The sequence below is a fragment of the Pezoporus occidentalis genome, unplaced genomic scaffold (genome assembly GCF_034315485.1).
Source record: "Pezoporus occidentalis ecotype Australia unplaced genomic scaffold, CSIRO_AGI_Poc_V1 ctg15, whole genome shotgun sequence".
NCBI lineage: Eukaryota > Metazoa > Chordata > Aves > Psittaciformes > Psittacidae > Pezoporus > Pezoporus occidentalis.
The window spans coordinates 7210216-7236477 of record NW_026913316.1 but is presented as its reverse complement, the minus strand read 5'-3'; the positions used below and the strand labels follow the sequence as shown (position 1 = coordinate 7236477).

Here is a 26262-nt window from a genome sequence, read left to right as displayed (position 1 = left end):
AGGATTTGGACTTGTCCAGACTGTGGTATTACAATGATTATAGTAAAACTGTTTGTACTCAAAAGTTAATTTGCACTTTTAATCATGAGTTATCTCCCGTTACATATGCAACTACCAGTGTACATATGATGCACTCTTATTTTAAAACAATTGATTATTTAATTTGCAGCAGCTGTGGAAATGAAGTTGCGATGGTTTGTTGATGATCATTGCTGAGAGAGAGGATATTCTATTTACTCAGATAAAACTAGAAGTTTTAAAGCTAAGTGTTAGCTGAATATTACTTTGTCATTTTCATATTGAACTCATATAGTTGAGTCTGAACCTGAACTTTAGCCTGTTCAATGTTTAATGCCTTGAAGACACTTTATTCCCAAAGACTGTTTTTTGGCATTTGAGTATACATTTTAGTCACTCAGGTGACTGTTAAAAAATTCGAGCTTTCTACTTTTGATTACCCACAGTGCTTGATATAAGAAAACAAACAAAATGCTGTTGATCATTGATATGCTATATAAATTGATGCTGTTACATATTAAACATAGTAGCTATGTTTCATTCAGGAGAGGTGATAAGTAAACATCTGCTATAACCTTTGGTTACTGAAATGCTAGACTGCCTGTTTGTTTGCATGACTATTGATTTCACAGTTACACAAAGCTTCTGGAGACACACAATTTTCTGCATATCTTTTTCTCAGAACTCCCAGCAGCAGTAGCTGGAAGAGAACAATTCAGTCATGCAAAATAATATTTAACTCATTAAAGCGATACAGGAGAAGGAAGATTCTGGCAAATATCTGGTATGTGACTCTTGTTTTATCTCTAGGTTTAACAGAGTGTTCTCTTCATTGGAAGGGGTGATAAGGACTCACCAGTTAGTTAGCCTGGATGAATATTTCCCTGCTTGCCACTAATACTAGTTCCAGTACACAGACAGGTGAGGTTTGTGGAGAGGCTTTGGCGGGCTTTTGGTAAACTGGATCTTAATGGACAAGATGATCTGTGCATCTATTACTCCATTTTAATAGAAATATTTATTCTTACTGGAGATACTCTTTGTAAAACATTGATCAAAATTATATGTACCTGGATGTTTTCTGTTTCATGATTTTGTGTGCATGCAGTCTATAAGTGCTACCTAAGTTTGTGGAAAAACTGTCTTATTTTGTCTAAATATACTTTCAATCATACTGACACCCTTAGTGTTTAAATCTTAAAAAAAAAACCAAAACTGAACAAACAAAAAAAAACCAACAAAACACAAAACCAACTCTAAACCAAATTCTACAGATGTTTTTAAAAGTATTTCTACCTACAATACTTTTTTTATAGTTAAATCCTTCTTAGATGTCAAAACCTTCACACACAGATGTAATTACTTCTGTCTCTGCAAAGGCCTCACACACTTGAATTTCTTTTTTTGGATGCTTTCCAGTGTTGTCTGAAGAGAAATATGATTTTTCTATGGTTTTGTTAGAATTATTAAAGGCTATTGTGAAACTGTAATAAATAAAAAAATAAATGTCAGTCTGGCTGTTGTTCACATTTGCCATATTCAGGATGACATATAGTCCCAGCTCATGCTGTTTTTTAATGAGAGCTGAAGGTAGCTTCTACCTTGAAGGAAATTCTACTCCAGAGCAAAACTAAAACACTGTTGTATATCTATGCTCAAAGCTCTATACTCATTTTCAATTCTGATAAGGAAGCATGCCCAACTAAGTAGAATAAGACAGATAATTGTGCTGGGGAAATTTTAAACTGGATATTTAGGAAGGGACTTAGGGCATTGGATGCCTAAGCTCCCGTACCAGAGCTACCATGGCTCTCAGGATATTGCACACACCACCACACGTGAAGCAGAGAGCACCTTATCTGTTTGACATAACTTTAGTTTCCCTATGGAATATGCAAATGAAGGATCTATTTCCAAGGACATGCCAGCTATTTTCTCTTAAAATACTCCAGAGCAGAGGACTGATATGCAACAACAATGGAAAAAGAACTAGTAGTTATGTGGCTTGCTTCTGGAGTTTTTAAGGCTGGGTGACTTCAATTTTGGTTGAATTTGGGTTGAATTCAATTAGCAGTAAGTGCAGTTCTTAGATTTTGATCAGGATCGTAGGATACTGTTCACTGCAATGGCCTTAGCAGTCTTCACTACTATGGCTTTAAGTGTTGGAGTTGGTTTTGGGGTAGGTTTTTATTTTGTAATTTTTTTAAAAAATAGGAACATTTTTGTTTCTTATACTCCTGTTACTGGATAATTTATTTTGCATCTAAAATCCTGTTTTTACAAAGCTTTCATGAGAATACTGTTCAGCCTGGACAAGAGAAGGCTGTGTGGAGACCTCATAGCAGCCTCCCAGTATCTGAAGAGGGCCTACAAGGATGCTGGGGAGGGACTCTTCATTAGGGACTATAGAGATAGGACAAGGGGTAATGGGTTAAAACTTAAACAGGGGAAGTTCAGGATAGATATAAGGAGGAAATTATTTCCTGTTAGGATGGTGAGGCACTGGAATGGGTTGCCCAGGGTGATTGTGAATGCTCCATCCCTGGTGGTGTTCAAGGCCAGGTTGGATGAAGCCTTGGGTGATATGGTTTAGTGTGAGGTGTCCCTGCCCACAGCAGGGGGGTTGGAACTAGATGATCTTAAGGTCCTTTCCAACCCTAACTATTCTATGATTCTATGGTGTGTTTAAGTATTAAACGTTTAATGAAATCCTCCCAAAATACTGTGAATACTGAGATGGCACATGTATTATTTTTTCAGTTGTCAATAGAACATGTCTATTATCCAAGGTAAGAGTACTAAAGAAAGTATCCATTTTGCTTGACATTTTTCATGTTGGTGAAGCACAAAAATAGTCCTAAGCAAAAAAAAAGAAAGAAAACCTTTTTGATGCTATTTACTTTAAAAATCTTACCCACTCCCCCAAGAGAAAAAAAAACAAACCCCAAACCATTCTTCCCCCCCCCGAACTCTAAAATCTATACCTGTAATCTTTGCTTTCTATCATTACAAAAATAGATACAGGGCGTAAAGGGAGCAGAAATAGAAATGAAAGATATCTTTTTCATTTGGAGAAGGTACACGTAAAAGATGCATGTAAATTTTTAAACATTGGAAGTATCAATTCTACACTTAATTAAATAATTAATATTTTGTATAGAGACTTTCATGAAAAAATTAAAATCAAAACTTTTCATATGCCAGTATATGAAACATTTATGATTCTGAGTAACCCTAGTGCTACAGAGAAATATTAATTCTAGAAGTCAAAATACAATGTGTAATCTGTTGCATCATACCCACATTTCTCCTGTAGCACAGTCCAGTACAAAATTAGTAAACTGTGTCTGTTATGAAGTTTTACTTCCTATTTTTGTTGATGTATTTCATTTTAATTACGTGAAGCTGTACATTGCAGCTCACATGGTGTTTGAAATTGAATAAGATGTTCTGGTTTTGCCAACACATGAGCATGCTGTTTTTCAAGAGATCTGTTTTGTTGGTGACTAACAACATGCTATTTCTTTAATAATGAAAACAAATTTCACATTTAGATCTAGTTTTATTTTAGGCAGAATGTGGTAGTGAGGATAGCTGTCAGTCCACCAACAGTCATCTTCAAATAAAAGTTCTTCAAATCGTCCATATTTGGTAAGTGTACCTCCATATGCCTTAACTCTGGGTCAGAAATATTCAAGAATTTCAAAAGACTCCACCTGCAATGCCATTCAAAATCACAGTTCCCAGACACCTGTGGTCAAAGCAATTACTTACCACCAGTAACTGCAGTGACATACTTGTTTCTAATGTGCAGAATCAATACCAACAGGGCTATTTAATCTAGCGATTCTACCATCTTCATGCAGGAGTCTGCATTTTCAAAAGTCAACTTAGTACAGTGAGTCACTGTGAAGCAAGTGCAGTCAGTAATTCTGTTATTCATGTTTGATGAAAAATTCCTTCTTATTAATTCTGTAGGTTGCCTATACCATTGTCTTAATCGCCATGTTACGGTCTCTCTTTTTTTGCTGCATCAATTAGCCAAGTTTAATTACATTCTGTGTAAAAGCTGTTTGTGTCACCTTCAATAAGCATTGCAGCACCTTCCTGTGCCAAACCACCATTTGCTGCATGTTAGGATAGGAGTCCTGTAGTTGAGGCATAGTTGAGTGATTTCTCTCTTTAGATGCAATACTTCTGAATGTATTTCTAAAGCTATATCTACATACTGAAATCTAGTTAAGTACATTTCAGTTTTTGTGTGTCCTTTGTTTTGGTATTGTCCCTCCTCACCCCCTCCTCAAACCCTCCTTTATTCTTGACAGCAAGGTAACTAAAGAAAAGCTGTTTTGTGGGCAGACCACTCTCCAACAAAGTATAATCCAGGTTGCTGCAAAACCTTAGCAACGTTTGTTGAGGAGTTTGTAGGAATTTGACATATTCATCTAGGGAAAAGCAGGAGTAGCCCTTTATTTAGACCTTCACACATTCTTCCATCACTTGTACTTCCCTTTGCTGCATACTGGGGCCCTGTAGGGGAACAATACGATAGCATGGGGAAATCAATGCTGGTTTGAATAGCTTTCGTAGTGGCTATTACAGAATTTATTTCTGTATAAAACTGGCATATATACCTCAGGTGCTATTTCCCAGATTTTCTAACCTTTCTGGAAAAGAAAAATAAGCCTGTGAGCAAGCTAACAGAATACATAGAAGGGTAAACTTTGAATAATTGTTTCTTAGATTTTTCCTGTTTTGCTTTATATTTTGAAGTCACTTTCCAGACTGTCCAGTGGATAATCAATGTTTCATAAGCTAAAAATTACGTTGTGTTTGTATAACTTTTATAGTAACAATGAAAAATGTAAATAAATTTGTGATAATGTTTTAACTGTACATTTGTGGAATAATAGGCATGAACCTGGTAGCTGTTTGGGGAATTAAATAATTACTGAAGTAATTAGTCAAAGCTATAAATATCTGTGTGATACCTGTTTTGATTTGAATCCATGTGATGTCTCTTTTGAAAAAACCTAAATTCATGTGACTAAGTGACAAAGACCCAAGATATCCAGAATTAACTGGGTTTTAAAATGATATGAAAAAACAACAGCTCAATAAAAATGGTCAGATTGCTAAACCAGAAGTAAATTCATAGGAATCTTAAAGGGTTTTGATCTAAAATGGTTAAATAAATCCGGTCATATCATGCTGAGCTATATTCTATGTTTCTTCACAGTTCTTGACTTTGCCAGTGTATAGGGAAAATTTATCAGTTGCCTGAAAGGATGAATGTTCCCTTTTCCTAGTACCATTATGTAAGGTAGAAGGTGTCCCTGCTCATGACAGGGGATTGGAACCAGATGATCTTTAAGGTTCCTTTCAACCCAAACCATTCTATGATTCTATGAAGGCTGAAAGACTGGAAAGTAGATAGCCTAGGGTGAGTGTCACCTGTAACATCTGCAGTGCTGTCAAGGACAGTAAAACAGCTCTGTACTAAAATGTTTGTCTTTGTGCTTGAGTATGGCCAGGAAAGAGTACAAATATCATCAGACAAGAATTAGGTAGAAAACAAATTTGCTGCATGCAGTTGGATGTCATTACATTTCTTTGAAATCCTTTGAGGCTGTGTTAAAACAATTAGTATTAGACATGTTAATTCAAATATCTTTGTTTTCCACTGCCTCTATGGCTGGGGGAGATAGGGAGGGAAGTGCTGAAGGAAATAGGTCAGGCTGTTTTTTCACTGATGGCTAGACTGAAATACTTCTGTAAAATAATTGCAGGGATGTTTTTGTGTCATTGCAATATTTACCTTGTTGCAAGGTAGTGGGGACAGGTATGCGTTCATCCTGACAAGATTCCTGCTATTATCAACACTTCCGTTTCCATATATTCTTTAGCAAACATGATTAATTTCTGTCCCAAAGGGTGCTTTTCTTGGTTTTATTTAATGCTTGTGGACCTTTTTTATTTTCTGTCTTTAGGACAGTGTTAATACTATATTAGTATCATCAAGCTGAAATCCAAAGCAGTCTAAAATTATATTAAACGGAGTTCAGTCTCCAGAAACCTTTTGTGACCTTTCCTATACAGTCATTCATATCCAAAAAACAAATTTATGCAAACGTTTTTTGGTCATGCTGCATGCAAAAAAGGAGTGAAAACTGAGTGAAATTACTGGTAAAGAAAAAGGAGATAAAACAGTGAGTCAGTCATCTGATCAAGAAACATATCACAAAACTAGATTATGGGTTTAGATGCTAAGATGAAGTTTCTAATGGATGCTAACCTCTTCAGGGTCATGCAAATCTTGAAAGCATGTTTATTTTCATTAAAATAAATATAGAAGGAATAATGTAAATCTGATTCTTTTTTTTTTGTAGGTTTTGTTTTTTTTTTAATTTGCATGATCAATTGTAATATCAAAGTAATTTTATGGAATACCTAAAATGTTTTAAAAGTATGTTTGTCATGTGTGCCTTAATTACATTTTGTGTATAAAATTTAATTCACACACAGTACAAAATACAAGGTATTTTAGTGCCTCCTCTCATCCTGCAACGTATCTTCTTCTCTGTCTGCTGCTTTTGCCTTCTGCTTCAAACTGCCCTTGCAAACAAACCTACATCCATTCTTCCTGTGTCACTGTAAAACAGACAGAAACAGCCACAGTTAACCACGATCAATTGCCTCCCTCAGAAATTCTTGGGCTGTGTTAGCCCTTTGTCTAGCTATTGCGTTTTCATTTAAAATTAGGCTCTTTTAATTATGTAATAGCAGTTAATGGTTGTACCCGATGATTTTACAGGTCTTTTCCAACACAAATGACTGTACAGTTGCAGGATTCTATGATTTTTTTGAATGTGGCTTAATCTCTGACACAAATAGAGCAGTCTTGACAGTATTTGTGGCAAGATAATGTATGAATCAATATAAATGAAAAAAAACCCACATGCTGCATATATAGATATTTAACTTTTATGCTTTCAACTGTCACAGGTATTACCTAACAGTAAGAAAATTAACAAAAAAAAAAAAAAGGCAAATTTTTTTCCACAATTGATAATAAAGGTATTGATTTTATATCCTGCACAGCTCTCAAAATTACATTTTTATCTTTTCTAAGAAGCAGACTGATCATGGCTGTGCCTAAGGCAGCTATTGTGAAACAGTTGTATGTTCTCTTTCCTGTGTCATACTTACAATTTATAGACTCTGTTATTTGAAATTTACACCAGATTTCAAATTGAGGCTTCTCATCCTAAACATCCACAGGTCAACAGATGTTCTGAAGCAACCTGTTGGAACAATATCTAGAATTTTTCCTGAAAAAAAAAAAAAAAAAGCTGATAGCACCTGATATCTGCATTTCTTTCATGTTTCTGATCACCTTCTTGAGATTAAAAAAAATACCTTTAATTTGACTTTTTTCTTGTTTTATTTCCCTGATTGGCTAAACACGAAACAAGACTCCTTTCTAAAGCACTGGAGCAGAAAGATGTTTGGAAAAAGTTCAGCAATTTTTTTGGGCAGCGTCTTCAGGTAATTGCTTTTCCCAAAAGATGCACTGTTAAGAGTACCACTGGCTGCTTCTCTGTAAAAGGCTTGGAAAGACAAACATCCTAAGAGGAATGAGAAGAGGCCTGCTTGCCTTCTAACAAAATTCTGAATTCATCTCATGAATTTTTCTCACTTGGTTGACATTAAGAGTTTCCTTGCCTTGCATGTTCTTCAGTTCTTTTTTTTCCTTATTGCTCACTCTGTGATGTATAAGTCCTTCCTTTCTTCTCCCCTACTTGGTCTCAATGGACAATTAAATGCTTAGTGTAGCTTTGGGGAAAAAAGTCTTATCTGGAAGCAAGAATCCTCATAATTTATGACAACTGTCAAAACTTCAGGCACAGTTGTTTTAAAAGTCTTCGCTGATGAAATCTCTCACTTACAGTAAGGTCTGACCTGTGTGAGTGGTACAGCGCGTTTTTGAGCTTTGCTTCCATGCCTGGGGGGTACTGCAAATCAGAGGCTTCTGAGTATAGGTATGATGACTTGTGCCGAGGGACTAGGCTTGCACCATTTATGGACAAATTCTGGCTTACTGCAAAATGTTAAACCTCATAGGATTCCAGACAAAAAGTATTTTTGTGACATCAATTGTCATATTAAGAAACTGAACACCTTTTTTTGAACTTTTCTTTTTTTTTTTTTAATAAGGACTTACTTTTGCACATAATTTATGGCTGCTGTAAAATGTTAGGTAGGACACATGCCTAGATATTTGTGGTCAAAGCTAGATGTGTTCATCTCATATCAATGGGATGATAGGAACAGTGTGAGGGCCACGCCTCATTGCTTTACTCTGTAATTCCTCACTTGCCTGAGCCAGAGTCTACTGTAGTGGAGTGACTGGATCACTGCAGCCATGGGTATTTAGAACTGTGAGGTGGAGATGATTCTTTGCCATAAATACAGTTAAATGGATGAGGAAAAGTACTTTGTTTTTTGATAGGTGTTTCTTCTTGCTACACTTCCAGTGGGGATGTGTTGCTAGTTTAATGATGGATTGTGCTTCAAGCCACCTGTCAGTGAACAGATGCACAGGGAATTCACTCAATTTTATTTCTAAATCTGAAACTCTGTTTTTCTTGTCCTCAAACATTTCATGATTGCAGTCGGCAGCCCCTAGGAATTCTGGAATTAGGAATGGATACTTTAGTAGCTTTGGTGCAGTTCTAGTTGCTGTTTCCCTAAATATTCTGTACTAAGCAGTTTGTACTATTTTTAGTACATTTAATGTATTTTAATGCAGTTTTCTGCCATGGCCTTCAGATCTAATCTTAAAAGCTTCCTCTTAAATGTTGACATTGGAAAGAAGTTACTGTACTGGTGGTCCTGGTACAGGTGGCTACAATTTCTCTGCTCCTATTTATGTTCCAATGCACGGCTAAATTCCAGTTTTTAAATGCAGTCTGTAAAGTAAATTTGGTCTTGATTTCAGAATCCATTTAAAGTGAAAGATACATACAGTGAATTAGATATCAGACCTTAAAATATTCACCTTGAAAGCTGCCTGACTTCTTCATGTTTGGATGTAAATGTCAAGGGTAAAAAAAGCCCAACAAAACAGTATGGTGTCCCACTGAAGAATGACTCAGGACTTTCACCGAGAGTCATAAGATAGCCATGAATTTCCCCATCTGTTTTATCTATTGGGCCTCAAACAAAGGAGGACGTGACAAGATTCTGACAAGAACTTCATGGTTAGAGAATTCACCTGTAATTTAGGATTCAAATCATAAAATCCCACATGTGCTTGAGGGGACTTGAGGACTGGGTCATGTCTTTCACTACAGTGTCCTAAATTCCAAATAATGGGACACTTAATGGTTGGCATTCTCTCAACATCTACTGCTGAAGTCATTACAGGTCACATGAAAAAAAATTGCATATTTATTTTAGAGTGAAAATAGAATGTGTATTTTGGTGGAAAGGTTATGTGGGAAGCTTATTCAATAACGGGGGAGAGTTTGCTTCTGTTTTATGTTTCAGTTAATTTTAAATGTTTCAATAGAAAACATAGTAAAAGCAACTGATAAGATGGAGGAATCCATCTCGATCCCCAGAATAATCTATAGCTGTGTGACTGGGCTTGAATGTTGGAAAAATGACCCGTCAGGAAAGAGAAAGATTTAAAAGTAACTCAGATCAGTGGAAATTGTTTTAGCCACTAGGGCATTATGCCAGACAATAACCCACAGCAATCAAATTGGTTCGTGTATCTTGAGCAGTGACACTTTCCTGAACTGGCGTCTTTCTTTGATCTTAAGAATGCTCTGCGCATACATAAAATATTTCATGATAGCCATAAGGAATTTTAGTTCTTTAAATCATTTTGGTTTAGTGCAAAATTATTGATCCCAAGCTAGGAAATAAGGATAGAGCTGTGTTTCCTCTTTTCCTTTACTTCCTCCTTCCATGTTGTTGAAAATATTTTGAGCTAGACAAACAGCTGCACTGAGACCCTAATGGCTGAATGCATAAAGCAGCCTCATCCAGGCACACAAGTTGTCAGGACAAGATAGGATGAGTTCCAGACACTGAAGATCTTATAAGTGTCAAACTCCTGATAAGTGATTTCAGTGCCTGATCCTGCTGCATATGAAGTGACGCTTTAATTTGCAATTGAATGACAAAGTCCTCAAGTCATCCTTATCTCTCGAGTAATTGAAGTAAAACTGCAGTGTAGAAACTCATTATGATTATTCTGTGTCATTTTTCAACTTTGGAAAGGAATTTTTATCATTACATTGCTCTCTGGCATATTTTTATTAGCACTGAGCTGCAAAATGAGGCTCACACCTAGATTATATGCTTATATTTACAGATGAAATTGAAGATTAAAAAGAGAATGCATATTGCATCTGTGCTAATTCTTCAGAGCCTCTCTGCCTTTGATCTTTGCACTTTACAATAGTTTCTTTCAAACTCTTGTGAGAAAATAAAATATAGCCATTTTTTGTGTTATTTGTTGCTGTCCATACTAGAGCAAGAGATGGTTTTATAGTTATTTTACGAGTGAAGATTGATCTAATGAAGCAATTAGAGTAAGTTAAGATAAAATCCAATATCAGAAACTTCAAAATGGGAGACAAAATATTTTCTACTGTCTGATGTGCTTCTCTCTGTTTCCTGGAGCTGGAGAATGGTAATTTTTGGAGCACTTTCTGCCCTGTTAGAACTTGAAAGCAGAGCTGGAAGCCTTTCAAGAGATGTTTTTCTCTCTTTTGGGAGTTTGCAGAAGGGGCACTGGACACTGAGTAGATCAGGAACTAGCTGGCAGCTGTTACCAAATCATCTGCACATGCAGTAGGCTAGATCCACTGATAGCCTATGAGTACTTTATTTCCCTTTGCCTAAGAGAGGGAGCATTGCTCTTTTTTTCCCTACAGTGTCTGAGAAAGTAAGACATACCAGCATGTTCTCTGCATTATTTGTGATGCCATTTAACAAATTACCTTAGGAATATAGCACACAGAGAAATAAGACTCACAAGGAATGAGGAGAAAGGTGAGAAAGCATCAGGGCCAGGAGGGTTCTGATGTCTTTCTTCTGTAATGGAGGTATAATGGTGATGCTCCATGTCCTGATGCTCCTCAAGTCTCATCCTGTGGTTGGATGCATCAAAGGATGAGTTTAAATAAGAACCTGTTGGCAATGGAAGCACATAAACCACTATGAGTCTCTGGATTGTGAGCTGCAAAACAAGTGGAACAGATCCCAAGCTGAGCTCTGTAGCTCTGGGATGGAAAAAAAAGGATAAATTAGCTCTAAGCTGACCTCTTATTTTTTATCTCTTTCTAGAACTGGCCATTGTCCTATCTCTTGCACAAGATGTTTATGCTGGCCTCAGCTCTGAGATTGCTGAATCCCATATATGTGCCAGGTGAGCCCTCTTTCCCTTTGCTGGAATTCTTCCTTGTGGGAAAAACAATAGTAGGTCTTTACTTTAGTTATAGTGATAAATTTTGTACAGAAATTAGTGTCCTGACTTTTTGCTGCTACTTACAACCACCTGTGATCAATTTACAGCACACTGTATTGCTTTCTGACCTTAAGGGTGTCATAATGCAGCTTCTCCACATTTCTTAGAAGATTTGGTCTGCAAGTCATCCCCTATTCCTGGATTCTGGAGTGTATAAGAAAGAGTTGTTTTGGTTGCTGTTGAGACTGGGGTTTTCTCCTTTGCAGGAGCTTCTTTCTGGCTGAATGCAATATTTTCATGTCTGAGCTCTATTTGCACTGGGACACGAAAGAATGAGCCTTAGCTGTCCTGTCTGTGACCCCTCCCAGCTTCTTGTGCACCCTCAAGCTGCTCAGTGGTGGGGTGGTGTGAAGAACAGAAAAGGCCTTGGTTCTGTGTAAGCACTGCCCAGCAATAATGAAAACACCCCTATGTTATCAACAGTTTCCAGCACAAATCCAAAACATAGCGCCATATTAGCTGCTATGAAGAAAATTAACTACCCAGCAAAACCATCATAAAACCAGATGACCCATGCAATTATATGCTTGAGTTTGGAGAACGTGTTGCACAAATCTTTAGCTCATGACTATAGGGCAGAGATAAAGTCAGCAACATCAAATGATGGAAATGAATCTAGTGAGGAATTAACTTAGGCGTTGCCACTGTTGTAATGTCTTGTTCCCAAGGTAAATGGGACAGAAGACAGAGCCTCTCCCTTCTGCAGCAATGATAATGTTAAAAGGCTGATTATCTGTCCTCAGATTATCTGTCCTCAGATCAGCTCTTTTGGGGAAAGACCATGTTCTCCATGACTATCTGGTGCTGTTTTCTGGCATGACAGAGGGTCATTCTGACCTAGGTACACCCACTGCTAACAAAGTTAATAAAGCAGCTGAAGTTTATGACTTGGTATTACTTCATTTTTGGGAAGTCTTTGCCTCCAGAGGCACTGATTTGGGTTGAATTTGTAGGACATGGTCCAAGTTAGTGAGGAAAACTTCAGGGATTTGGCCTAATTACAAAGGTGTTTTCAGCCTGGGTACTCTAAATGAAGCTCCGCTAGAGCATACTTCTTGCAGGGGATTCCCTGGGAGACTCTATCCCTGTGCAGGTCATCCACATTATATGCCTTAGAATGAACAATCTGACAACTTTTACAAATATGCTATAAAGAGAGCTGAATGTGACTGGGGATTGATATACCTCCTCTGAGCAGAAAGACAGTTTATACATCCTACAGAAATTTGTTACAAAGTGGCACAACAACATGTGGAGGCTGCAGAAGGAGAGCGCATAGCAACTGGTCCTTTGGATAACAAGTTTCTCCCATTTTGCATCATCAAAAATGAATAGGATGGCTGGACAGCACTGAACTCCAGCCAGCCGCTACCTTACTCTTGTTCAGTTTTAAAACAGTTACCTTCATGCTCCATCACATTCCCCCTTTCAGCATCTCAGAAACATCTGCAACCTGTTTTATTGCCGTTTTCCAAATCTCCTTAGAGCACTGCCTTTCCCAATGCCTGTATAACATGATGATGGTTAAGCTTCTACTGTGCTGATAGCTCTATCATCTTAACTGACAGCACTACTTGCATTTCCCATCTGACTATATCTGCCAGTTGTAGATTACACTCTTTAACTCAGTGATAATTATTTTTTGTCCTGTGTTCGGAGAACTTCTCCAGCCAACAATAAGATGCTGTAGTGATAGAAATACTTTGGTGCTTGAGATACACCAGATTCAGCTTGTTTTGAACACCAAGAAGAATTAGAGTTAAGCAAGTATAAATGCAGTCAAAACATCATTTGTTTTAAATGCATTTAGGCAGAAATATAATGCGAGCAATTAGTTCCAAAGACACAAAGATAAAAGAAATTTTACCTGTTTAATAAAATGTTTTAGACTAGTGATAAGAAATATTCAATCTCCGTATATTTTTCTATATTTCAGGAAAAGAAATCAAACAACATAATTAAACCCAATATTTTACCCAATTGCAAAAATGGCATATTTCAGAAACCAGGCTTTGTAATATCAGCCTGTGCTACTCAGATGCTGAATTATACCCTCCCTTGCAGCAGGCAGACCCCCAAGAAGTTAGGCAGGCTGACCTCCTTCAGCAAGAGACTAGCTGTGCATCTCCAAGAAGGAATGTATCTTCTGGCAAGAAGAGCAAATTCTATTCTCTGGTGAAACTATAACTGATTTCTCAGTTTGCAGGAACAACAAAGTGCCTCAAGTACCTTTTACACAATAAATATTACAGAATTACAGTAACAAATTCTGATGACTGCAACAAAAAAGAGGAAAGCTTACAATCAAAACTACAAAGAAAGAGTTTCAGTGAAAATAAAGTATATGCTCCTGTAGTACAGAATGGGTCTGTAGGCATGCTTACGTTCAAAATGCAATAGACAGTGACATAGATTTCAATAAAATTTGTTACCCTATCTAGTTTTCTATTTTCTCAATGTGCAAAAAAGGAGTATGTGTACAAAGTATGAGAGCCTGGTCTGATTTACAGCAGTGTAAGTTAAAAAGGATCCCAGACCAAGTCCGAAACAACATAGGAATCATAGAATTTCTCCAAAGAAAACTGTCTTCAGGGTTGCAGTTAATAATAGCTAAACATCAGAGCAATTATTTAAACCATAGTCAAGCTTAGACATCAGTTTAGATCTTGGTCACTCTCTACTACACACTCATAAAATACACACTCAGAAACAGTCACTAGTCCAAAAAGAAAAAGGGAGACCATTGGTGAGGTGGCTGGCTGAAGGTGTGCCAGCACAGCCTGATACTGCAGAGTTGGGAGTAAGCCCCAGGACAGCCTAGGACCTGGCTAATGTGCTTGCTGCTGCAGTTTGCCAACCCCAGCTTTGTTATATCACAGCTTTCTACTTTCAGCTGAAAATCACAGAAAATCAAGAGTTTTCTAGCTTTCCTGCTAGTATTCCCAGCTGGAAATAGTATTCTCTGTTTTTTTTTTTTTCTCTTTTAAAAGCATTATTTTGATATTTTTTTTCTTTCAAGAGTAGCTGGCTTCTGGAAGTACAGAGTTTTGCAGCAATAACAAATAACCAGAAGAATATCAGTTAAAACAACATTTCTGACCCTTCAGAAAAGTTTGGTTCAGGTGTTTAATGCAAGGCCCAGCGGAAACCCTGCTGCTTGTACACACATGACACACATTTTGAGCACAGATGGCTGCATGTTTTCCTGCATAGCTGTACTGCCATAAGTAACCCTTTCCATAATGTTGCAAGAGGCAGGAAGAGAAAGACTGGACATAGTCCTAAAATATAACCTACTCCATTTATTTCAATGCCTTCAGGGAACGATTTCTTCAGTGGGCATAAGAGAGAGAGGAGTAGTTCCTTTCTCTCACATGGAAGTTCTTTCCACTTCACCTTTCCCCCGAACAGTAAATCCCAGCAATACCAATGATTAAAAAGGCGATATGAACAGATGGACTTTTCTAATTGCTGTCCTGCTGCAGCTTATTAAAATAGTAAGACACTTTATTTATGTAGCACCTGCCTATGAAATCATCCTAGACTTTAAACATAGAGAAAAGTAGATGATAAAAATAAATATGCACAAGAGGAAAACAGAAATCATTAAACATAACTCAAAATATTAAACACAGCCAGTGTGCCTTGAAAGCCGCATTATGATTAAAATAATCCCATAAAGCTAACTTCCTAAAAAAGCCTTTTCCAAGTACCTTTTCAAGTCCCAGGAGAAAAACCTTATCCAGTGCACCAAAGACACAAGAACAAACATACAGACACTTGTCAGCTTTTGCAGTGTTAACGCAACACATTTTTAAGCTCTCAGAGGAAAAGACCCTGTGACTGTTATTTACATTACTTTAGTGCCTAGGAGGTAAGAGCAGCCAGGGCTAGATCTCCATTAAACTAACCACTGTGCTCATATAACACACAGCAAGAGGCAAGGAACAAACCCCATGCTGGGAGGGAACCACTCCTGCCATCCCACCAAGTCTTTTGCCTGAACAGTGGCAGCTCACAACTTCACATCCAGAAGTCCTTCCTTTCATTTCATTAATGGGGAACCTTTTCTCACAGTCAGAAATGGCTATTGCAAAGAGTAAAAACCCATGTCACAGGTAATTTGCAAGCCCTATAAAGGTGGAAGGGAAGGGAAACCAGAGAGACAGGAGGTTACTTTCACAAATTCAGTCTCCAAGACAGTGCCAAAGATAGAAATAAAAGTGAGATCCCCCATGCCTAAGCTTAAATCTCTCTTCCTGGCACCTGACAAGAGCTATGACAGCTGATTGTAAATATGACAGCACAACTTGGGAATCAAGCTGATACTAAACTACTTGACCCATGAGGAAATTCTTGATGTAACACATAATTGTAGTGGTAGCCAAAAAAGTGAATCCAGAGAAGAATTTCATATTCCCTTCTCAGGCTGCATAATTGTAATTCTATGATTCCACCCTATAATAATTACTGCATTTTGGACAAGATGGCCTGAAGTAGTTCAGGAAAACCATGTTGTTACAGTCTGACCTTGAGCTCATTCAAATGAGCATCCTATGAATATACAACATAAAAAGTGACAGCCAAGCAGTCTTCTTGAGAGGGGAAACCCCAGATGTGGACACAAAGCTCACTGAGATTAAATCTTGGTCCTTTTGAAGTCATCAGTATTTTCTTTCTCTATATTTTCCATAACATCATCTCATACACAGGAAACAGCCTGGATTTCTCCTGTAGACTGGATAGTAGATCTTGTGCTGTACAGAAGTCACTTAGAGGCGAGCAGTCAGCTGAGGAGGCACCTGCATCGCCCAGCCCCATTGCCAACACAGGCAGGTGTGCAACAGCACAGAATGTTGAAGCACTGGTATAGGTCCAATTGCCTCTTTTAGAAGCCCCTTAAAATATAACTGAGAACATTAAGTATTGCAGCTAATTAAATAGAAATAGGTTTCTGGATACATTATCACACAAAAAGCAAAATGATTTCTTCTTACATTATGCATTATGTAAATTTATGTATGTTTCTGGCCTATACCAAGCATCTATTGAAAACTAATTCCCTCAAGTTCCTTCCCCAGTCCTTCCACTGGCCAAACCTGTCACTTCTGAATGACCCAGCTTTTGACAACACAAGTGGAACCTGGGGAATTACAGACCAGTCAGTCTCACCTCTGTGCCTGGCAAAATCTTGGAGCAGATTCTCCTGGAAGGCATGCTAAGGAACATGAAAAACAGCAAGGTGCTTGGTGACAGCCAGCATGGCTTCACTAAGGGGAAATCCTGCCTGACCAATTTGGTGGCCTTCTATGATGGGGCTACGGAACTGATGGACAGCAGTAGAGCAGTTGATGTCATCTACCTGGACTTGAGCAAAGCATTCGACACTGTCCCACACAACATCCTTGTCTCTAAATTAGAGACATCAATTTGATAGGTGGACCACTCAGTGGATAAAGAACTGGCTGGATGACCACATGCAAAGAGTTGTGGTCAATGGCTCAATGTCCAGCTGGAGACCAGTAACAAGTGGTGCCCTTCAGGGATCGGTGTTGGGACCAGTCTTGTTTAACACCTTTGTTGGGGACATGGACAGTGGGATTGAGTGCGCCCTCCGCAAGTTTGCCGATGACACCAAGCTGTGTGGTTCGGTTGATACGCTGGAGGGAAGGAATGCCATCCAGAGGGACCTTGACATGCTTGTGAGGTGGGCTGATGCCAACCTCATGAAGTTTAACCATGGCAAGTGCAAGGTCCTACACCTGGGTCAGAGCAATCCCAGGCACAGCTACAGGTTGGGCAGAGAAGAGATTCAGAGCAGCCCTGAGGAGAAGGACTTGGGGGTGTTGGTTGATGAGAAAATGAACTTGAGCTGGCAGTGTGCACTCACAGCCCAGAAAGCCAACCGTATCCTGGGCTGCATCAAAAGGAGCGTGACCAGCAGGTCGAAGGAAGTGATCCTGCCCCTCTGCTCTTGTGAGACCTCACCTGGAGTATTGTGTGCAGTTCTGGTGTCCTCAACATAAAAAGGACATGGAACTGTTGGAACAAGTCCAGAGAAGGGCCACGAGGATGCTCAGGGGACTGGAGCACCTCCTGTATGAAGACAGGCTGAGGAAGTTGGGGCTGTTCAGCCTGGAGAAGAGAAGGCTGCGTGGAGACCTCATAGCAGCCTTCCAGTATCTGAAGGGGGGGCTATAGGGATGCTGGGGAGGGACTCTTCACTGGGGACTGTAGCAACAGGACAAGGGGTAACGGCTTAAAACTTAAACAGGGGAAGTTTAGATTGGATATAAGGAAGAAATTCTTTCCTGTTAAGGTCGTGAGGCACTAGAATGGGTTGCCCAGGGAGGTTGTGAATGCTCCATCCCTGGCTGTGTTCAAGGCCAAGTTGGATGAAGCCTTGGGTGAGATTATTTAGTGTGAAGTGTACCTGCCCATGGCAGAGGGGCTGGAACTAGATGATCTGAAGGTCCTTTCCACCCCTAATTATTCTATGATTCTAAATGAATAGAACTGCAACTTGTCATTCCCAGTCCTGTGGTAAAGCAAATGAGTGGAAGATCGCTGCCTAGTATCAACAGTATGAGGGGCCAAATTTTAGCAAGACATCTTTAAATGTCAGTGCTGGGGAAAAAAATGAAATGTATTGACGCTACCAGTGACCCTATGATCTCTATCCAGAGCTGAAGCAGGGCCTCATGAGAGCTCCCTGACAGATTTAGGCATCTCTAACTTGCTCTGATGCGGAACACTCCAGAACAAACATGATGAGAGCAGAACCACTCAGTGGCAGCACTGATGCCTGGTGAAATCACCATACCAGAGGCAACTGAAGTCTGAAAATACTGACAAGGGCTCTTCTGACCTTCTGTGATAAGAAAGCCATTACTGAGTGACAAGTGGAGTCTATGACTTGACTGAAGCTGGATTGAAATTCTCAGTATAAATCAATGCTCCTCATACACAAACAACGAATCTGGAGACACAGCAAGGCACCTGTATTTCACCAGTTTTGCAGCTTTCAGATCACTATCCCTGAGTGAAACAGAGTTCATAAAAGTGAACAAATTGGTCAAGTTCTATGTATTATACCTCCACTGGCATGTTTGATTTTTAAAATCCACATCTTTTCAGAAATAATTTTGTAATTTGAGACAACAGTTCCTTGCTGTTTATACTACCATAGCAATTAGTATGCATGAGGCAGCTCACAGCCTCAGAAACGTATGAAAAGATGGATAAAAAATAGAAATAAATATAGAAAAAAGACAGTGAAAATCGATTAGGAAAAGAAGTGTTCTGTAGCCTCATCAAAACATCAGAGGAGCTGTGAAAGAGAAGATAGTGGTGAAGCAGTAGAAATGGAGGGGAAAGTTGTTGTTACACACCTGTGATGTATATAGCTAAGTTAGTTTAATGTACATAATTTGATTTCTACACTTTCAAGCTTCCTTGACTGTATTCTGTGGAAAATGGTTATTTTGTAGCAGCAAGGCATCTTACGGGTGTCCTCGTTTAAGCCCAGATGGCAACTCAGAACCATGCAGCTTCCTTCCTTCCTTCCTTCCATTCTTTTTTTCCCCTTCCTTCCTTCCTTCCTTTCTTTTTCTTTCTTTTTTTCTTTCCTTTCTTTACTTTCTTTCTTTTATTCTTTCTTTCCCCTTCCTTCCTTCCTTTCTTTTTCTTTGTTTCTTTCTTTTTTTCTTTTCTTTCTTTCTTTTCTTTCTTTCCTTTCTTTCTTTTATTTTCTTTCTTCTTTCTTTCTTTCCTTTCTTCCTTCTTTCTTCTTTCTTTCTTTCCTTTCTTCTTTCTTTCCTTTCTTCTTTCTTTCTTTCTTTCTTTCTTTCTTTCTTTCTTTCTTTCTTTCTTTCTTTCTTTCTTTCTTTCTTTCTTTCTTTCTTTCTTTCTTTCTTTCTTTCTTTCTTTCTTTCTTTCTTTCTTTCTTTCTTTCTTTCTTTCTTTCTTTCTTTCTTTCTTTCTTTCTTTTTCTTTCTTTTTTCTTTCTTTTTTCTTTTTCCTTTCTTTCTTTCTTTTTTTTTCTCTTCTTTCTTTCCCTTCCCTTCCCTTCCCTTCCCTTCCCTTCCCTTCCCTTCCCTTCCCTTCCCTTCCCTTCCCTTCCCTTCCCTTCCCTTCCTTTCTTCTCTTGATCAAAACTAAAACTCATTCAGTTTGAAAGGGGGGGCTTATTGCTGTGACTGGAAAAACAATGTTGTGTGTTATATCTTTCCCTGGGCACCTTTACACATAAGGCTCATCTAGCATTATTCAGCATGTCACAGGGACAAACAGTTACTTCCAGATAACAACCTGCCATGTTCTTCTCACAAACAGTATTGTGTTTTGGAGGCTTTGGAAGCCAAATTTAGCAGTATTCCAGAGTATGTTTAACAAAATGTAACTATAGCAACTAAACCTTCACCACCAGATGATAACACAATTTGGTTTTAAATGAAACAAAAAACTCCCACAAAACATCTCCCCCTCTTGGTCCAGCACTTACACATGCTACACAGCATATTGTCTACAAGCTGGCTACCTGCACTATTAGATATTTAGATTTAAAAATACACCTGAACAAGGCAAATTGGTGTTGTTACTTAGAAGAAAAGGAGTGTTGCGTCTTTTCATAGAACTTATGCCTCACCAGCTTTATGTGTGTCACTGCAGTGGCCGTTCTGCTTGCGATTGCTTTTTATTTTGTATTTCCCAGGTGCCACACGGTGGTGCTCCTGACTCCCCATCACTCAGAGGCCTGAGAGGAGTTACAGTGTTTGTATCAAAACTGGTTTAGGAGAGAAGGCTAGCACTCAGCTCTGCAATGAAGGTGAGTCATGCTATGGGATGAGGGAAGTACTTTTCACCCAGGACTTGGCTACTAAGTTAGATATGGGAAGAAAGAGTTGAATAGTGACAGCTGGTAAAAATCCTCAGTATTATGCATGTATGCACACATATACACACATTCAACCTCTTTTACACTTGATTACTATGTGAATTTTGGATGCCAGCTTTATTTTTGGTAGCTACCACGCCTTCCCATTTTCTCTCTTTGATCACGATAAGATTCATGTAGGCTCACAGCTCAGCATCCTCCTGGGAGCAAGGACAGCATACTTTTGTCTAGGTCTATGAAAAAAGATGCAGAAAAGCAAAGCAGAGGGAGGAGAGATGAACCACTTTCTCCATCTAAGGAGTGGCCAGTATAGAATCAGGAGTTGCCTTGGTGGCCCCAGGAAGGATCCCCAAACTGGAGGGCAACCAGCAGTGGTGTTGGCCTGCTGTCAATTGAAAGATGTGTAAGGAAAGCTCTGTATCTAAATGGACATCCTCATCTGTATGAAGCCCATACATAGCTCACTGAAACAAACAGGAATGATTTCATTGCCTTGTGTGTACTTTGAATCTGGTCCTGTAAACTGTAGTGTCCTGCCAATTAAAGTTTAGCTGGAAGTGTTTAGGAATTCACTTCACCTCCCATTGCGGGTCTCTGATAGCGTTACAGAAACTTGGATCAGGCATTTAGATATTTATGTGAGTCTTGCTTTTAAATTGTGGGAAGCCATCTTTTTGATCAATCCTTAAAAAAATGATTGAATGCACGATCTACTTGTGTTCTCCTTTCATTATTTTGTGAAAGTTTAATTCAATTTATATAGTGTAGTGCACTGATGTGTGATCTGAAAGAGGAGCTCTAGTGAAGTACATGTATATGCTACAGTATGAACATTTTAGGGAGCCATGTTGTCTATACCAACACTGTATTCTGAAATGTGTTATTAATAGCATAACTTTTTAAAGGTTTGTCTTTTCTGTCTTTGCATGTCTTTGTATTATTTATATAATTTATGTAAATGTTCTATAAAGCCATAACCTGACTGTTGGAGAAAATGAATATGTTTTTAAAAATACTTTGTGTTCAAATTATGGACAAATCTAATAGCCTTATGAAATGTGATCCCCTGCATCTGAGGAAGTTACTGACAGATCAAGAACTAAGTTAAGCAGAATTCTTTAATTTGGAGAATCACTTACAATTATATTTAATAATAATAAAGTAGTGAAGTTTACAGATGGAAGCTGGTCTTGAGTAAAAAACAAGACATTACCAGACATCGCCAGGAAGCACCTGTCTACAGTATATAAATGGACTGGGGGATAAAAGAGGAAGCATTAACCCTGCACATGTCTGACTAGTAAGAGCTTTGCACTTCAAGTGCAATGTTACATCTCAAAGACAAGTCACAAGCAGACATTTGCTACTGATGTTAGTTTTTGAAATGATGAATTTGTGCTCACTGGCAAGAAATTGTGATCACAACTTTTTTCTCTGGGATGGAAAGAAATGGAATCCCCCCAGACCAAACGAGTGACCTCTATGTTGTCTTTATTCAATGATCGTATAAAATTCACAATAAAATCAGATCCTTGCCCACCCAAATCCTAATGAATACATTAAAGCATAAAAGCTTGGTGCCAAAGAAAATAATAAAATGTACATAGCTTTGCTATATATGCATATGTATATAGAATCATAGAATCATAAAATAATTAGGGTTGGAAAGGACCTTAAGATCATCTAGTTCCAACCCCCCTGCCGTGGACAGGGACACCTTACGCTAAATCATATCACCCAAGGCCTCATCCAACCTGGTCTTGAACACAGCCAGGGATGGAGCATTCACAACCTCCCTGGGCAGCCCATTCCAGTGCCTCACCACCCTAACAGGAAAGAATTTCCTCCTTATATCCGATCTAAACTTCCCCTGTTTAAGTTTTAACCCATTACCCCTTGTCTTGTCACTACAGTCCCTAATGAAGAGTCCCTTCCCGGCATCCCTATAGGCCCCCTTCAGATACTGGAAGGCTGCTATGAGGTCTCCACGCAGCCTTCTCTTCTCCAGGCTGAACAGCCCCAACTTCCTCAGCCTGTCTTCATACGGGAGGTGCTCCAGTCCCCTGATCATCCTCGTGGCCCTTCTCTGGGCTTGTTCCAACAGTTCCATGTCGTTTTTATGTTGAGGACACCAGAACTGCACACAATACTCCAGGTGAGGTCTCACTAGAGCAGAGCAGAGGGGCATTTTGCCAGCTCCTTCAGGACCTGCGGATGGATCTCATCAGGACCCATTGGACTTGTGCACATTCAGATTTTTAAGATGGTCTCAAACCAGATCCTCTCCTACAGTGGGCCCAAGGTCTTCATTCTCACAGTCCCTGCATCTGCCTTCCAAGACTTGGGTGGTTTGGTCAGAGCCTTTGCCAGTGAAGACCGAGGCAAAGAAGTCATTCAGAACCTCAGCCTTCTCCAAATCCAGGGTATCCAGTTCTCCCAAGAGCTTCCTGAGGGGGCCTGCATTCTCCCTAGTCTGTTTTTTATTTGCTATGTACTTGTAGAATCCCTTCCTGTTATCTTTAATACCTCTAGCTAAGTTTAATTCTAACTGGGCCTTAGCTTTCCTAAGCTAGTCCCTAACTTCTCGGACAACATCTCTCTACTCTTCTCAGGCCACCTTTCCTTGCTTCCACTTATTATAAGCCTCTTTTTTCATTTGAATTTTCCTCAGGAGCTCCTTATCCACCCAAGGAGGTCTTCTGGCCCTCCTGCTGCACTTCCTTCTGGTTGGGATGCAACACTCCTGAGCTTGTAGCAGGTGATCCTTGAATATCAACCAACAGTCTTGGGCCTCCCCTGCCCTCTAGGGCTGTATCCCATGGAACCTTACTAAGCAGGATCCTGAAGAGGCCAAACTCTGCTCCTTTGAAGTCCAGCACAGTGAGCTTGCTGCATCCTCTTCTCACTGTCCTGAGGATCTCAAATTTAACCACCTCGTGATCGCTGCATCCAAGGCTGCCCAAATGTGTCACATTTCCAACGAGCCCTTCCCTGTTGGTGAGCACGAGGTCAAGCATGGCACCTCTCCTTGTCGGCTCCTCTATTACTTGCAGAAGGAAGTTGTCTTCTACACAACAGAGGAGCCTCCTGGATTGCTTGTGCCGGGCCGTACCGTCCTTCCGACAGATGTCAGGGTGGTTGAAGTCACCCATGATAACAAGGGCCTGCGAGCATGAAGCTTTTCCTATCTGTCTATGGAGTGCTTCAGCCCCAGGTTCTCCTTGATCAGGCAGTCTGTAACAGATCCCCACAGTAATGTCTCCCATAGCCATATTCCCTTTAACCCTGACCCACAAAATTTCTATTGACTGCTCACCTGTCCCCAGACAGAGTTCCATACTCTCCAGCCTATCCCTAACATACAGGGCAACTCCCCCTCCCTGCCTGCCAGGCCTGTCTTTTCTAAAGAGCCTGTAACTTTCCATTCCAACATTCCAGTCGTAGGAGCCATCCCACGTTTCTGTGATGCCTATTATATGATATCTATATCATACTATATTATATTATATATATCATATTATATCATACCCCCGTAGACATGCACACATCTCTAATTCCTGTATATATATATATGTGTATATATATATATATATATATATATATATATACTGGTGAAGATTTGGAGGGTTTATTTCCCTTGTTTATCTCCTAGAATGTATTAAAAGATTAATATTTTACTGTTCCCGAATCAGAAGATACTGTGGAGGACTGGAATAAACTCTAAATAATGAGTCAGTCCCCAAAAGATGAATTCCGGAAATCATTAAAAATGCATAACTGTGTAGGAGGAATGCAAGTTTACAGAAACATGGAACCAATGTGTCCTGATGCAATCAGGATTGTTTTCTGCACTGGCTCACAGCTGACTTCCAATGCCATTTTAACATCTCAGTGCAGATCTCATACCCAGATCTTGGGTGTCTTCCCCTCTTAGGCAAGAACTGCATATATACGCATGCCTGAAAGGACTCCTTGGAAGCCCTAGAACCTACATTTGCTCTTTCTATCCTAGCAGGGTGTACCCTTAGTTCCTCCTGGATCACAGCTCAGCCCACGTGCATGTATCACTTTGTGCTCCTCTCCTGCTGCCAAGGGGACAGCACATCTCTAAGGTTTGCTGATTCTACCACATTCTCTGGCAATAGACAGCTTGAACAGTAAAACATATAGTTGGTTTGCTTACATGAAGACAAAGGATTGAAAACAAAAGGTTACAAATAAAGCAATTTTAGTGCTTTCTTTTGCATGCCTTCTCAGTTGTTCCAACATATTTCATGGAGAATGCTGCTCTGGGGGTTAGCAGTGGGAGGTCTGGAAGTCCAGGTCTCTTGCATATATTCTGTTATCTGAGTACTGAATAACTTTTCTCTGTTTTCCTGCTTAGATGTACTACACTGAGTTTCTCCTTGATTCACTGCAAATGGAGTATTGAAGGCTGGGAGAGAGGGAAGGTAAAAGGGTAATGGTCAGGAGGAGATATATTGTCTTTGCCATTTTCAGTTTTTCACTCTGCTCTCTGATACACCTGCTTTGCTGGATGCCTTTGTGTTTTAACTTATAATGCTATTTTTCATGCCTAAATTGTTGTGGGTAGTTTCTTCCAGTTTTGTTTTTTCTTTTTTTTTTTTTTAATTTACATTATTAAGATAATACTTGCTGAAACTTCTCCATAATATCTGTGCAGTTGATGATCTCCCATACCATACTAATTTTCTAAACAGATTGCACAAAGGCATTTTAATGAACTTACTTAGAACAGACAGAGGATGTTTACATTTGATACATCCATGTAAGTGAAAGCCACATGTCTTTTTCAGTATTTATTCTTGGGGTTCATGGTCTAAACCACTGTTTTCCCTTAGCTCCCTTGCTCTCATTTTCCAGAAGGGGAATATAATCAAACGATTATATTGGGTGATATTTGAAAAAATTGAGAAGCAGTTTATGTATGTGGTTTTGTGGGGGATAATAGCTTTAAAAAATGTATTAGTACAAGCAGGAATGGAATTTCTTCTGCATGGAATAAGGTACTGTCAGAGAGTTCCCAGATGACTACATTTAATTATGGTATGGCACAGCTAAGCTTAGCTTATCACATCCTGTGTCTCTTCCTGTGTTTCTGTGGAAATATTAAGTAAATTCATATAAGGTACTCCAGGCAGGAGCACACAGAAAAGATAACTAGAAACCTTCTGATCAGTTTGAGCATCCAGAAGTTTCCTCTGCTGTGTTGTTTAATGGAGATGTTTTCTGGATTCCGTATGTGACTCTCAGTGTTACATACAGACAGCAGGCAGGAAACTTCAGTTAAACTACGGATGTTGATTTAGAAGGTGATTCATCTCAATAAATTAACCAAAAGCTGACAACAAGGAGATCCATGAATTCTGTGGGTAAAGGTTTCATGTAACACCTGTATGGGTGAAGAAATCACCATTAGATGAACTGTTAGTCATGGGACACACATTGTGAGATGCTTGTTGTAAGGTCTAAAAAGTACGAAAGCAACGTAAGCTACAAGAACACGTCTCTTGTTTTAGTGATCATATTACTGTATCTGCTCCTTGCAAATTAGTTGCATACTGACAAACACTGTAAAATTCAGTGATTCTGCAGCAAGCTGAATACAATTTTAAATATTTCATTCTCATACACACCCATATATATTATAAATATGTTCTGTATGGCAAACAGAAAAAAATCTTTGTGTGTGTTTGTACATGTAATTATATATACAGATGCACAGATCCATACAAATAGACATGTAAATATTTTGGTTAATGAAATATGGTTTTGAATCTTT

The 26262-nt window shown here is 39.0% G+C and overlaps 1 long non-coding RNA gene across 1 annotated transcript; it reads left to right on the top strand.

Moving 5' to 3' along the window:
- The first annotated feature begins 664 nt into the window (after positions 1-664).
- On the top strand, positions 665-20384 carry LOC134159640 (uncharacterized). The gene is made up of 3 exons (XR_009963228.1): positions 665-802; positions 11383-11464; positions 20277-20384. It is a non-coding gene; the product is annotated as an uncharacterized LOC134159640 (long non-coding RNA).
- Positions 20385-26262: the final 5878 nt, after the last annotated feature.